The sequence below is a fragment of the Vicugna pacos genome, chromosome 7 (assembly GCF_048564905.1).
Source record: "Vicugna pacos chromosome 7, VicPac4, whole genome shotgun sequence".
Classification (NCBI taxonomy): domain Eukaryota; kingdom Metazoa; phylum Chordata; class Mammalia; order Artiodactyla; family Camelidae; genus Vicugna; species Vicugna pacos.
In genome coordinates this window covers 70,137,966-70,151,414 of record NC_132993.1, presented here as the reverse complement: position 1 = coordinate 70,151,414, position 13,449 = coordinate 70,137,966, and the positions used below count along the sequence as shown (strand labels likewise).

At 36.0% G+C, this 13,449-nt stretch overlaps 1 pseudogene; it reads left to right on the top strand.

Moving 5' to 3' along the window:
- Positions 1-1,462: 1,462 nt before the first annotated feature.
- Positions 1,463-2,562, top strand: LOC102531896 (small ribosomal subunit protein eS7-like; annotated as a pseudogene).
- The last annotated feature ends 10,887 nt before the right edge of the window (positions 2,563-13,449 follow it).

Sequence of the window (13,449 nt, the reverse complement as noted above, 5' to 3'; positions counted from 1 at the left end):
TCTTCAGCATTTTAAGAGAAATGAATCAATATTTTAAATATGAATGTAGACACACACACATTTTTAAAGGTTAAGCTAGTCTCAAGAAAACTGTTTCCAATGAGAATATGTGGTTTGTAGCAGAGTGTGTTAAATATAAGGTAGATAAAGAGAGAACAAGATGTAAAAAACAAGAAAGTGCTCATTTACCCGCTTGTGGATAAATAGATCTTAGTTTCTTGGTTTCTGCTACTTTTTTGCTCTCAACCACTATTTCTTAGAATATTTATGATCTCCTAAATGTATACCATTGATTACTACCTCTACATTCTTGTTTCATTTATGTTTGGTTTTGTAGGACTCCACTGAGAAAGTATCACCTTTTATTCATTTTCTTATTTATATTTATTTCATGTTTTCTTTCAGAAAACATTTAAGGTATAAGATTTGAATATATATATGGTCAACACTATAATGGTAAGTGTAGAAATAATCTGTTCATTGATGTGCACAAAATATTTTTAACCAATAAATGGATTGGCTAGTTTAAAACATCAGGTTGGTACTTTGAATAGAGGCGGAATCTCAAAAGATTGATTGTATATTATTGTATATTGCAAATCTAACTACATTTAATGTAACAATATAATCAACATGGCTTTCAAAATATTTGTAAAGGCCAGTTTGTAAATGATGTTGTAAGATGCTGGAGAAAATTAATAGGACAGATGCACCCCTATTTATACCTTTCCTTAGTGCTGTTCCACAGCTGTTATATCTGTCTTAAGTTACTCTTCTTTTTTCTACTCCCCCCATCAGTTTCCCAGAGGCCACTGTATTTCTTAAAATCTGTATATTAACATTGTTTACTTTTTTCTCAGACAGTGAACAATTTTCTATCAAGGGAACTTAAAGTGGGGGTGGGGTAGGGAGAGGTTAGGTGAAGTCTATATGAAGTTTCATCTGAGGTTCTGGCATTGAATGTCTCATATCTGCTTCATCATAGCATCTAATAACATCCTATATTCCATCAACCTCTAGTTTTATTATCTTCTCTGTTGGAGAAGAGTTACAGTTGGATTTTTTCTTTTTTTTTCTTTTTATTCATTTATTTATTTAACTGAATTATATTTGATGTATAATATTATATAAGTTACAGGTGTACAATATAGTGATTCATAATTATTAAAGTTTATACTTCATTTATAGTTATTACAAAATACTGGCTATGTTCCCTGTGTTGTACAGTATATCGTGGTAGCTTAGGATTTTTTTCTAACTTACATTTGCTTTATAGGCTTTATACAAATTAGTGTTGGCTTATTACTCATCTATGGCTATTAAACTTTATGAAGTACAATTATGGTTTCTAACCATAGTATTAGTACCAGGATTTTGCAGAAGATAGATTAAATGGGTCTTTTTAAAAGGGTAACTCAACCAAATGGAGGTTTCAAAAAAAATAATCAGATGTGTTCCAAAAATGAAACACAAAAAGCTTACTTCTTCAGATGTTCTCGGCACTGGCCCACAACTCTTATCTGTAGATGATGGTTCTTACAAAGATGACAGTAAAGGTGAATTATATAAATTGTGGAAGACCTCACAAGATGAAGAGAGACTTAACCAGTTAAATTGTGTGTGTGTGTGTGTGTGTGTGTGTGTGTGTGTGTGTGTGTGTGAAACTGACCTCCATGCTCAGGGCAGTCTGATGAGTGACATTCTCTACACCGGATTGCTTCCCTACAACAAAACACTATAGCTGACACTTTCTGATTCTTCTTCCCTATAGTCTTACAGGGAAGAGTTATTCCTTCTAAGGTTCATCACTTCCAAGTATTAAAGAGGCTTCTTTTCTCAAGTACTCCCTGTTTCTCTTCTTTCTTCAACTTATATTTTTCTCCTCGATCCATCTTTTCTGCATGTGAATGTACTCATTTCTTTCCTATTTAATAAATCAAAAAAAAGAAAAAACTCCTGCACCGCCAAGGTCGAGGCCGTGTTCAGCTCGAGCGCGAAGATCGTGAAGCCCAATGGCGAGAAGCCAGGCGCGTTGGAGTCCGGCATCTGCCAGGCCCTCCTGGAGCTGGGGGTGAACTCGGACCTCACGGAGCAGCTGCGGGAGCTGAACCTCACGGCGGCCAAGGAAACTGAAGTTGGCGGTGGTCGGAAAGCTATTACAATCTTTGTTTCGGTCCCTCAAGTGAAATCTTTCCAGAAAATCCAGGTCCGGCTGGTGCACGAGTTGGAGAAAAAGTTCAGCGGGAAGCACGTCGTCTTCATTGCTCAGAGGCGAATTCTGCCTAAGCCAACTCGAAAAAGCGGTACCAGAAATAAGCCAAAGCTTCCCAGGAGCCGCTCTCTGCCAGCTGTGCACAACTCCGTCCTGGAGGACCTGGTCCTCCCGAGCGAGACCGCGGGCCAGAGAATCCGCCTGAGGCTGGACGCAGCCGGCTCCTAAAGGTCCATTTGGATAAAGCGCAGCAGAACAACGTGGAGCACAAGGCTGGAACATTTTCTGGTGTCTCTAGGAAGCTCACGGGCAAGGATTTTAATTTTGAATTTCCAAAGTTTCAGTTGTAAACAAAAATGACTAAATAAAATAGTATTCACCAAAAAAAAAAAAAAAAAAAAAAAGAAAGAAAAAAGAAAAGAAAAGAAAAGAAAAGAAAAGAAAAGAAAAGAAAAAAACTTCCTTGATCTTTTCTTCTGGCTATCAGAGTATTTACTTCTTGTTTTAATGGGTTAGCATTTTAGAAGAGTCTATTTTTGCTTCCTGACTCTGATGCACTGCCTACTACTCACTTCTAACTCATCGCAATCTGCTTTCTGCCTCTGTCACTCCCAAAGCACTGCTCATGTCAAAGTGCTCCTGGGTTGCCAACAGTAGAGACAACTGGCATCTTTATGTTTTGCTTGACCTCTCTATAGCATTCAGAGTTTACCCCTCTCAAATTTATCAATTTAAAAAAAATGTTTTCACCTATCCTCTGTGGTTAAGCCTGCTGCATACGAGAGCTCACTTTGCAAACACTGTCTCTGGATTTTTCCATTACCACCTGCTCTAGAAACGTGGCCCTCGCCCGAGCTCTCCTTGCATCTCCTCTTCTTTGTTTTTCCTTTGAGAACACTAAACTAGGTTCCAACCTCTGCCACCACCTTTAACGTCACAATTTCCAAACCTGTATCTTGAACTCTAACTTCTCTTAATTCTGAGGCTCATATATTCAGCTGCTTCACTGACATTCCTGTTGGATACCTCACAGCTCCTCAAACTCTGTACAATAAAAGCCGAACGTTGCCTCATCTGCTTCAACGTTGAACATTCTCTCTCCAAATATGCTTAAATTGAACATTTCTTCTCAAAATCTGTTTCTCCTCCACACTCTTTACCTGTCATATTCAGGTGCATACCCAGTTCTGTCAAGTATCACAGTTTCAAGTATTATTCCATCTCTCTCCATCCTGACTGTCGTGGCGCAGTGGTGGAGCTGGCTGCTGTTGGGCAGCATTCCAACTTCACAGGTGGGGCAGTGGCTCCCTTAGCAGCCTGGTTTTATGGTACAGCTCTGGGAATTATTTTTACAAGCTCAAGTTAGAGCCTGTGACTTCAGCTTTCCAAGTGATCCTACTGGACCCTAATAAACCTCTTGTTGCTTAAGTTAGCTATAGCAGATTCTCTTCTCCACAACTGGATCTTAACCAACACACACCACCAATGCTGTTTTTCTGTAGTAACATGTTACTCTTCATACACATTTTTTTGTTGATGTGTCCATATCTTCTCCTTGAATGTGGACTACTTGGGGACCATGTCCCTGTTAACAAGTCACGCAGTAGATATTCAATATTTGTAAATTTAACAAGTTCACAAATAAATGGTATATACTAGACAAGGATAACTTCATAATAATTGTCCTGTCTACTAGGCTGTATTAAGTAGTGTAATATTTAAAATATTAATATAAACTGTGACTTCAACTCAGTATGCTAAAAATAGCTTTTTGTAATAGAAATTATTTTCCAAGACTTAAAATTTTTCTGAAAGTTGCATCTTATTTCCAAATTTTCTTTGATCAAGAAAACTCCTGTTGTTGTTGTTCTAGAAGTTCTCATGCATGATTTCATTTTCTTTGTTGCACTTGAAAATAGACATTGAAGTTATAAAGTTATAACCTTAAGATACATTGGTGCTGTCAGGCTGAAGGCCATGTAATTTATTCTTTGCATCCTTTCATGGTTCTTAGCATGTCAGGGATGACTAGTCACTTTCATTAAGCACTATGACCCGGGTATGGAAGTCCAAAGATATTGCAGGGCTAGCCAAAATAGCTTAGCTTTTTTAGCAACTTCTGTGCCATTTATTTTAAAGTTTAGGAAGCAAAAACAAAGAGTTACTAAATAATGGCACAATTATGATTAAAAACTATAAATAGTAATAAATTATAAATGGTATTTAGTAGTGCTTGTAAGAAATAAGGTCAGCGTGGAGTAAAGGGCACAAAATCAAACGTCTGCAAGAATGGGGCAAGTTACATAACCGACTGAGTTGGGCCAAACTGAATTTAGTGATTGGGAAGGACTGAGGGGACAAAGATCATATTCATGGTCTGAAGGGGTTATCACTGCTTAGGAGGAGCAAATTGTTTCCTTGAAATAAGGTGGGCTCAGTATGGCCAGATTTTTGAAAGAGAAAACAGAAATCAGAGTTTGTATAAATTCTCCTGAATTTTAAATGTTGCTAAACTTATCAAATTTACATAAAAACCAAACTAAACCCAAACTGTGTGAGTCAGTTTCTGCTCACTGGTTACTGGGTGCCAAGTCTACTTAGAGTGTAGTAAGAGAAGAAAGAGTTCATCAGCACAGTGTGGTTTCCATACAATACCTTTGCCTTAAGTTTCGAGGAATGAACATTTATTTTTAACCATATATGTAGTGAATCACATAGTTTTGCAAAAACAATACAACTTGGATCAATGATTACTGTGGTTTCTTTACATTTAGATAACTATCTAAAAAACTAATCTTTTTCATCAGTCTTATTATTTTTTTTTTGAAAATTTTTTTTGTAGGGGAGAGAATTAGGTTCATTTATTTATGTCTTTAACAGAGGTACTGGGGATTGAACCTAGGACCCTATGCATGCTAAGCAAGCACTCTACCACTGAGCTATACCTGCCCCACCAGTCTCATTAAATAAATAAAAAAATGATTGAGAGGATGAATAGCATACGAGGTAAGAAAGGGCAGGTGGAGGAAGGCCTCGTTATTTTTAAAAGCATAGATCTTGATGTCAGGGACTTTACGAAGCCAATGGAAAAAGTGAATATTTAAACACAAAAGTTAATTTAATGTAGAAAGCAAAGCATCACTGCAAATTAATTAACCAATGCAGTTGGACTAGGCAGGTTTTCATTAGTATATCAAAGCAAGTCCATTCTTAAGGGAAGTAATATGAGCAATAATTAGAAAATACAAAAGAGGAAATAATTCACAATGTTCGGCGTATATAGATAAACACTTGTGGTCTGTTATAGATGTGTGTTATGTATCCACAACTGACTTATATTTACCACCAATACAATTAAAAAATGACATCAGATTAATGACTCAGGCTCCAGTTATACTTCCTGGCCTCAAAGATCAGCTTTATTGTTTGCTAGCTGTGCACCTGAGTAAGTTACTTGAGCTAACCCTCGCTTTCTCTTTATCACAGGGTTGTTGGAAAGAAAAATACTTGGGGCAGGGAATGTCACATTGTAAGCGCTCAATAGATATTAGTAATTAGTATTTGCTATCAAGAATCTCTCTTGATGTAAAGTTGTGGAGAAGCTCAAAGGCTATAAAAAGGTCCCAAGGCCATTTCTTGGGTGTTATTTTATCTATTTTCATTTGTGAAAAGGCAACAGTCAAGAATATTGGAATATTTGAATTAATCTAGTGATATACTCACTAGTTAGTTTGAAAAAGAAAGAGTAATTTTTTAATGAGCCTATGTTCTAGTTACAGCTTACAAAATTTTTGAACACCTGGGCAAACATTTCTTAGTTGAATCAGAAAGAAAGAGGTCAATTAACCACTGAAAACATGGTATATAAATAGGTCCAACAAAAGCAACAGTGATGATATTACACCCTAAGGGAACTCTGAGTACTTACTGCACTGAACTAGCCCTGGGCTCTGAGGAAGAAGAACCTCTCTGACGTGTGAGGTAGCTCTAATCAGGGACTAAACTGACTGGTTACAAGTTCAACAACCCTAGAGGTTAAAAAAAAATCATTTCAAAGATCAGTAACCAATTTTCCCCAACAGTAACAGGTTATTTTTATTATTATTGTGGTATTTAGATTTTTGCTGAACATTCAGCTTATACACACATTAGAATTGTTCAGAATTCCCTGCTGTCTTCCTATGGTTTGTAAAAGGACATGTTTAGCAATCTGCACAGAGTAGGACCTCAATAACTGAACACCAGTTTCAGGGCTGAATGGAGTTATTGTTTCAGTGGTTTTTTTTTTTTTCATATTTCTCGCACTTAGATCAGTGTCAGTCTATTTAGATATGTAATAAATATTTCTTGAAATAAATTATCATATGAAGTATCGTCATATATATGTGCTTAAGGGTAAAGTTTGGAGCATCCTGTTTTTTAGAAAGATCTGTACCTAAAATTGGAGTAAAGATGACTGTTATACTGTATATCAATATTTGTATCTATGTTTTATTATTCTTTCTACATACCTGTATATTGTATAATTTAGCATGTCTCTCAGGGAAGCCTTATTTTCCTATAAGTTCAGGACTGGTCCTCAGCATTTATAGACTTCTAAAGTTAAGTTCTGCCAAGTAATTAGACTTGGAGGTTGACTCATCATAACCAAACTCTGATAGAAGTGTGTGTGTACTGTATTTGATGTATTATTTACAATGAGAAATGTAACTGCTAAGGGGAGCATCATAGTCTTTGGGGAATAAAATTATTTTCACACTGATTTTTGTTTGGTGAGTGCTGGATTTAAACTAGGGCTTTATTTTGGCTATTTTAATGGATAATTGTATACAACCAAGGTTTCTTGAATCATCATTTTCTCTTAAAGAGTTTGCCAACCACAAGGGTTAGTAATGGCAAAATTTACACTTCAGGACTCCTCCCAGGACAGTTAGCAAAAACACAATATATGTTGTCTTTACCTATTTTGGTAGATTTTCAGGCCTATCAAACCATTCATCTCTTCTTCTTTGACTTGACTTTTCTTTTTTTTTTTTTAAAGCAAATTAACTTCATTGTTCAACTCTAGGTAAGCTAATTAGGTACAAAATAAACTTACATCCAGACATCTTGTTTGAGATGGTGCTGCTCCCAGACCTCTTAGACTTACTCATTTGATCTTAATGTAATGCTCTTCGTTTTAAGCATACTTTTCTGCACCTTAGGTACTGCTAACAAAATAAGGCATCATTACCCAAGCAATAGAGGCAAAATTAAAGTCTGGAATAACCACTTAATGTCTTTTGCTTCTAATGCAAGTTGATTGATAAATGGAATGTGTAGTGAGTTCAGTGAAATTAGGTCAGAAATAATAACCTTACATTCACATGACATGCTGAACTTTAGAAAGCATATTTACAGATATTACCTCAATGTACCTATTAGCCCAAATTTTCTTGATTGGGATTAGCCCAGTTTTATAGGTGTGTCACCAAGTTTGAGAGGTTAGGTAAGCAGCCAGTAAAAAGAATATGTGGAGAAGCCCAAGGGCTTTTGGTGATTATTTTCTGCATGTTAAGATGAGTACTGGTGGACAGTACTCAAGTTGAAAGACAATGTCTGTCACATGGAAGTAGAATGCACCACTGAGTAGGAGCTTAGAGAACTGCCAGAAGTCAGTGGCTCAGACAGTAAGTGATAACAGTATAAAGCGTGGTATGCAACAGGAATGTAATGGAGATACAAAGTGACTCAGTCACTTTTGTAAAGATTGCTATTTTTGAAGCCACATAAAATGAAATGTAAAGCATTTAAGTAAGCTTAAGCATAAAAGTTCTCAAAAGTCATGCCATTTATATGTGTTCTTTGACCCTTGAAATGTTCTTATTCAACTGAATTTAAATATTCTTTGACACTGTAGCTGAATTAATGGGCATTCAAATTTTGCCACCTCCTTTGTAATTTTTCTTACTCGTATCCTAAACATAATTTTCTTTTGACCTTTTGTTTATGAAATAAATATCTAGCGTGAACTTTGGAAAATGAGTTTGGGTTCAATACATATTCATCAAATAGATCATACTTTTTTCAGTACTGGAGTTTTTTATATTGGTTATTTTCACAATTTGTGAGTGAGTATTATCACAGAATATTATTCAAGAAGGCATTGACAGGAAGATGAAAATACTATAAGAATATTCAAGAGCATTTCATAGCTAAGTGCCATTATTTTAATTCAAATCTGAATTGTCCCAGATTCTCCATCAGAAAAGTAATCATTCCCTAATGTTCTAATGTAATAATAATTCACCCAATAGGACATTAATTTGTATGATAATTTTATAAATCTTTCATGATGCAAGTATTTTCTCTCAAAAGTAATTCCTGAATACCTTTACAATTGGAGCAAAAGTTTCCTGTCTCTGTAAAAACCCTTGAGTAGAAATCTAATAAAAGAATATTCATGCATCAGAGAGTTGCTGAATATTTTCTACTTCCTTGATTTCAACTTTTACTCCTAGTATAAATACTATGAATAATTCAAAGCAGTAGAATTTTTAATAGTATTTTTATATCTTAGAATATAATTTATCTATTAATAATTTCTTGGTTACCAAAATCTATCAAACACAGTACTGTTTCACTTTAATTTCTTACCTTAAGTGGATATAAGAATTATCATTAGAGAATAAAGAATTTTACAGGAGACAAATGAAAGTAGAGTGATGATCCCTGGCCAAGGACTCTTGAGGGTTGCATACTACTTGAATTGCATCATTACTTATTAGTGATTACAACTCTGGGAAAAATTCATTTCCTCCACTAAAATTATGTCTATATGTATATATATATAGATTTAGATGTATAATGCTATGGATATATGAATATATACATACATATCTCAAAATGCCTGCATCTCATAGGTTTGTTGTGAAGATGAAATAACATATCTAAAGCACCCAGAATATTCTGGGCAGTTAATACATATTTGTTTTAAAATTGCAATGATAATTGCTAACTTTTATCAGATGTTTAAAATGTACCTGACCCTGGAGATACAGTAATGAATGACACAGTCAAAATAGTTCAATTCAAGGAGTTTATACCTAGTAGGAACTAGATAATCAGGTAAAACAATAAATGCAGAAGATTCAGATAAATGATCTGAGGGCTACTTCTATAGCATGTAGGTACCTGATGGAAGAAGTGCTTTGGACACGGTGAGATGCCATTTCTAAGGAGATGTCATTTCGCCAGAGACCAAAGGAATGAAAAGTAGACGACAGGAAGAGCTTGCATGAAGACCAAAACGTATTTAGCACTTTCAGGAACCGACACCCAGTTTGACTCAAGTGTTGTGAATGAGGGATTGTTTAATAAGATGAGATCTGAGGGGAAGACTGAAGCCAAGTCACAGACATTGTTGTAAACCATGAGGAAGCTGGGTTTTATTCTAGAGCTTTTGGAAGCCACTGCAGGTTTCTCCGTAGGAGAGGTGTCATGACCAGAATTTAAGAGTTTACTCCGGGTGCTACGTGAAGAATGAGGTGTCAGGAGGTAAAGGGGAAGTAGTCGATCAGTATGGATCTGTTTAAAACTGGCCGGGTAAACATAAGATATTATTTGGATTAGGACAGTGTCAGTAAAGATGGAATCAGTCACACACACTCCAGGTATATTTTGGTTGTAGAGTCAACATGAATTGCTGATGAACTAGCTGTAGGGGAGGGAGGTTGAGAACAAAAGAGAAGACAAGAAAGGCTCCTACATTTGTGGCTTGAACCATTGGTTGATTAATGGCTCCATTTCTTAAGTTAGAAGGTAAGTGGAGGGCAAGAGATGGGAAAAATTAAGAGCTTTGTTCCCGCCAAGTCTGAGACCTCCACTAAGCATTCAAATAGATGAAGAGTCTGAGCAAGCAGTGCTGGTTACCTCATGCAACAGGGAGCATTTTAAGTTATGAAATATACCCATTTTTACAATTGCAGAGTTACGCAGTTTATATGACATTCTCTAGGAAGCTGTGCCTCATAAAATCATAGATGTAAGCTTATCCTGATAAAACCCTTCCTATAGATACGGAGTTTCCTCCTAGAATATACCAGTGAATTGATCATTGGTCATTATTAGCATATTTACATTGAGATTAGAAAAAATCATCTGGGATCTTTCTTTTCTGATACTATCTCCCACCTACCCCCACATAAAAGAGAGAGAAATGGACCACAGGCCAGTGGCTTAACTTCTGCCTTCCCAGTGGTTTATCAGAAAACATAGTATGGCCATGGGAATGGATGATACAGGTGAGATGGAGGGAAATCTTTTGGGGGAAGAGGACAAATATGCTAAGGAATGGAGAGGGTGGAGTGCTGGTTTTGTTGTTCATGTGACTGAGGTCATGGAAAATTATGAGAGAAGTAGGGTTAAAGTGAAAGATAGTAGGGTAGGGGGTCTTTAGTTAATGAGGGAGAAGGACCCGCTGGTTGGAAGATGGTAAATTACGGAGGCTCAGGAAAACTTGGGAGTGGAGATGATAGGCTAGATTATGAACCAAAAGCATGGGTTGGAATTTGGGGCTAGTTTCTCATTGTCATGAGGGCACTTAATATCCTTGCGTTTTAACACGATTAGTCTTGAGACCCTCTGAAAAGAAGGTCACTGATCCAATCTGGGTTTTCCCCTAGAAAGGCCTTGAGACAACTTCACTCTACTTCCACAGTTCACTACACTATCTCTGAGTGAGGAGATTAAGATGAAAGGAAGTTGCTACTGAGCAATTTCATACGGGTTTGACTTTTTGTTTGTTTATTTTTATAATGTTTGTCTTTACTGTAAATCTCATATAAAGGTGGTGAACCTTGTTAAGAATGCTCAGATTTTTTTTTTGACATTTGTTCAATTAAATTAGTGAATGAAAATTAATGCAAGAATTGGAAAACTATCCAAAAGGAAACTTGCATAAACCATCTAAGAAACTGGATTATTCTGTAGGCTCTGCTTGGTCCTCCTTTTCCTCCTCCTTCTTTATCCATCACATATGGATCAAAAACCATATAATACTATTAGAAAACCTCATTTAGAATTTACATGAGAGTTTGAAATACGTTCTTTTTCATTAAAAAAATTCCCTTATGAAAATATCAGAAGCTGAAAGCCACTCAAAGACAAATTTGGTGACCATAATATAAAGTCAAGGAGAAAGATATTGTTTTCAAGGGAAACAAAATATGATTCTAATATGTACACTTTAAAAACAGATGTTGAAGATAATTCAAAAAGAGACACTCTAAAAATATTTTCAGAAATTAAAATATTAAAATAAGTGTTTGATAAATTAAAGATAATATATATTTAAATAGAGAACTTCTAGAGTTTGTTAAAGCAAATATAGGCATTAATTCACATGCATGCAGCATGAATTATGCTCCTAAATCCCGTATTTTCTTACAATCCCTAATTTTAATCTGGCAAGCAGTCAATTAATTTCACAGGAGCAGTGACTGGTCAGCTTGCCACGCTTCCATGTTTAGTTAGTAAACAGAAAAGAGGCTCAGATGGCTTGAGACTGTCCATTCCTCACAACACAGCAGGAAGCATCAGCTTCTGTTCCCACTGGTTCCCTTTGGCCCCAAGTCCCATCGTCCCACAGAGGCAACGCGGAGGTGGGTCGAGGTGGAGACTGCACACATGGTACATGTGTCACAGCTGAGTGACCTTGAGACTAAGGAGATCTTGATCTTGTGTAGGGATTACTGGCAGACCTGCATCTGTCTCCTACCTTCTAGGGAGAGACATTATCTTTAATACCTTGGAATGTCTCCACGGAGGGAGACTTCTAGCTTTATTACCTTGAGATGTAAGCCAGTCTGTCCCTGTTTTGGAGCAGTTTTGCAAACATCCTTGAACAAAAGTGCCAATGGCTTTTGCTCAGAGGAGCTGCACAAATGCCAGGGTTAGCTCCCAGCACATCTATGAGGAAAATTTTAAAGGAAGGCAGAGCCGAGGCTTGAAATAGTCTGGTGTAGAGTATCTCAGACTGCTTCAACTTTAAGACTTCTTACGTGTCTAGGGTTTTCTTTAAAACCATTTTCCAGTCCCAAATTCAAACAAAACACATGAGAAACAACAGCACTAGAATTAATAAAAGGAAGGCTATAGCTTTAAATTATGGCGGGACATAGAATAATTTTTTAATATTGTAAAGAAATGACTCATTCCACCTAAGTGAGTTCTTCAAGTAACATATAATATATTCGGAACTTCTGTATTTAGAAAAAAGGTTGTTCCTTTGTATCTTATTTTGTCCTAGCCAAATACGTCAATAATAATATGTATTTTGTGAGTGTGATTGTGATGGCAGGTATGTTTACTTATTTTAAGAAAGTCTAAATGATCTCAGTCAAAAGTCACTTTTCTAAGACTCTTTCATGACAACTGTTAGATTTCTCTTTTCTCTGTCTCTCTCTCTCGTTACATAATCAAAACAAGAACATGATTTTGGTCAGATTTTTAGAATTTATCCTCTGAATGACACCATTTATGCCAGATTGTGTCATGTTCTCTCCTGTTCTGCAAACGCACATTTTTGAAACTGTAATATAAATATTATGATTCATAAAAATTGAAGAAATATGGCCTAATTTTGACCTGCTGTGCTCCTTTTTCTAAAAATAATTCATATTTATTACATTTTCTTATTGAAATTTTAATATCTGGGTATTACAGTAATAAAGCTGTTCACTAAATATGTAATGGGTAATACTGTTACATTAACTATCTACTTTGCATTACAGTTATACATAATTCTGACATCCATAAAGGTGATGGAATATTATAATAAAATTTAAAGCAGTTACACTATTTTTCAGTTTTATTTCAGGTAACAGAGTATTTCGTTCCAGGCATGTGGTAGCCATAATATTTGAATATCTAGTCCTATATATGCTGTTTAAGCTGTCATGTTCCATTGGAAATGTCCTTGGACTAGAAATTTAAAAACTGAGGTTTTCAATCCAATTGCACCATTACACCTGAAGCCATTTGAATTTAAGCAAGTTCTTATCCTAAGTCCAGTTTCTTTTTCTGCACTATTTCTTACAAAAGCTCACTAAATATTTCCTGGGCACCTGCTATATTCCAATACACCGAGTATAGGGTGGAAAGCACAGACTGTAAGAGAACAGTGTGTCAAAGTGTAATTTTCCAAAAGCTAATGTGTATAACCTTCATGTGAACATACAGCGAACGCATGTCCAACG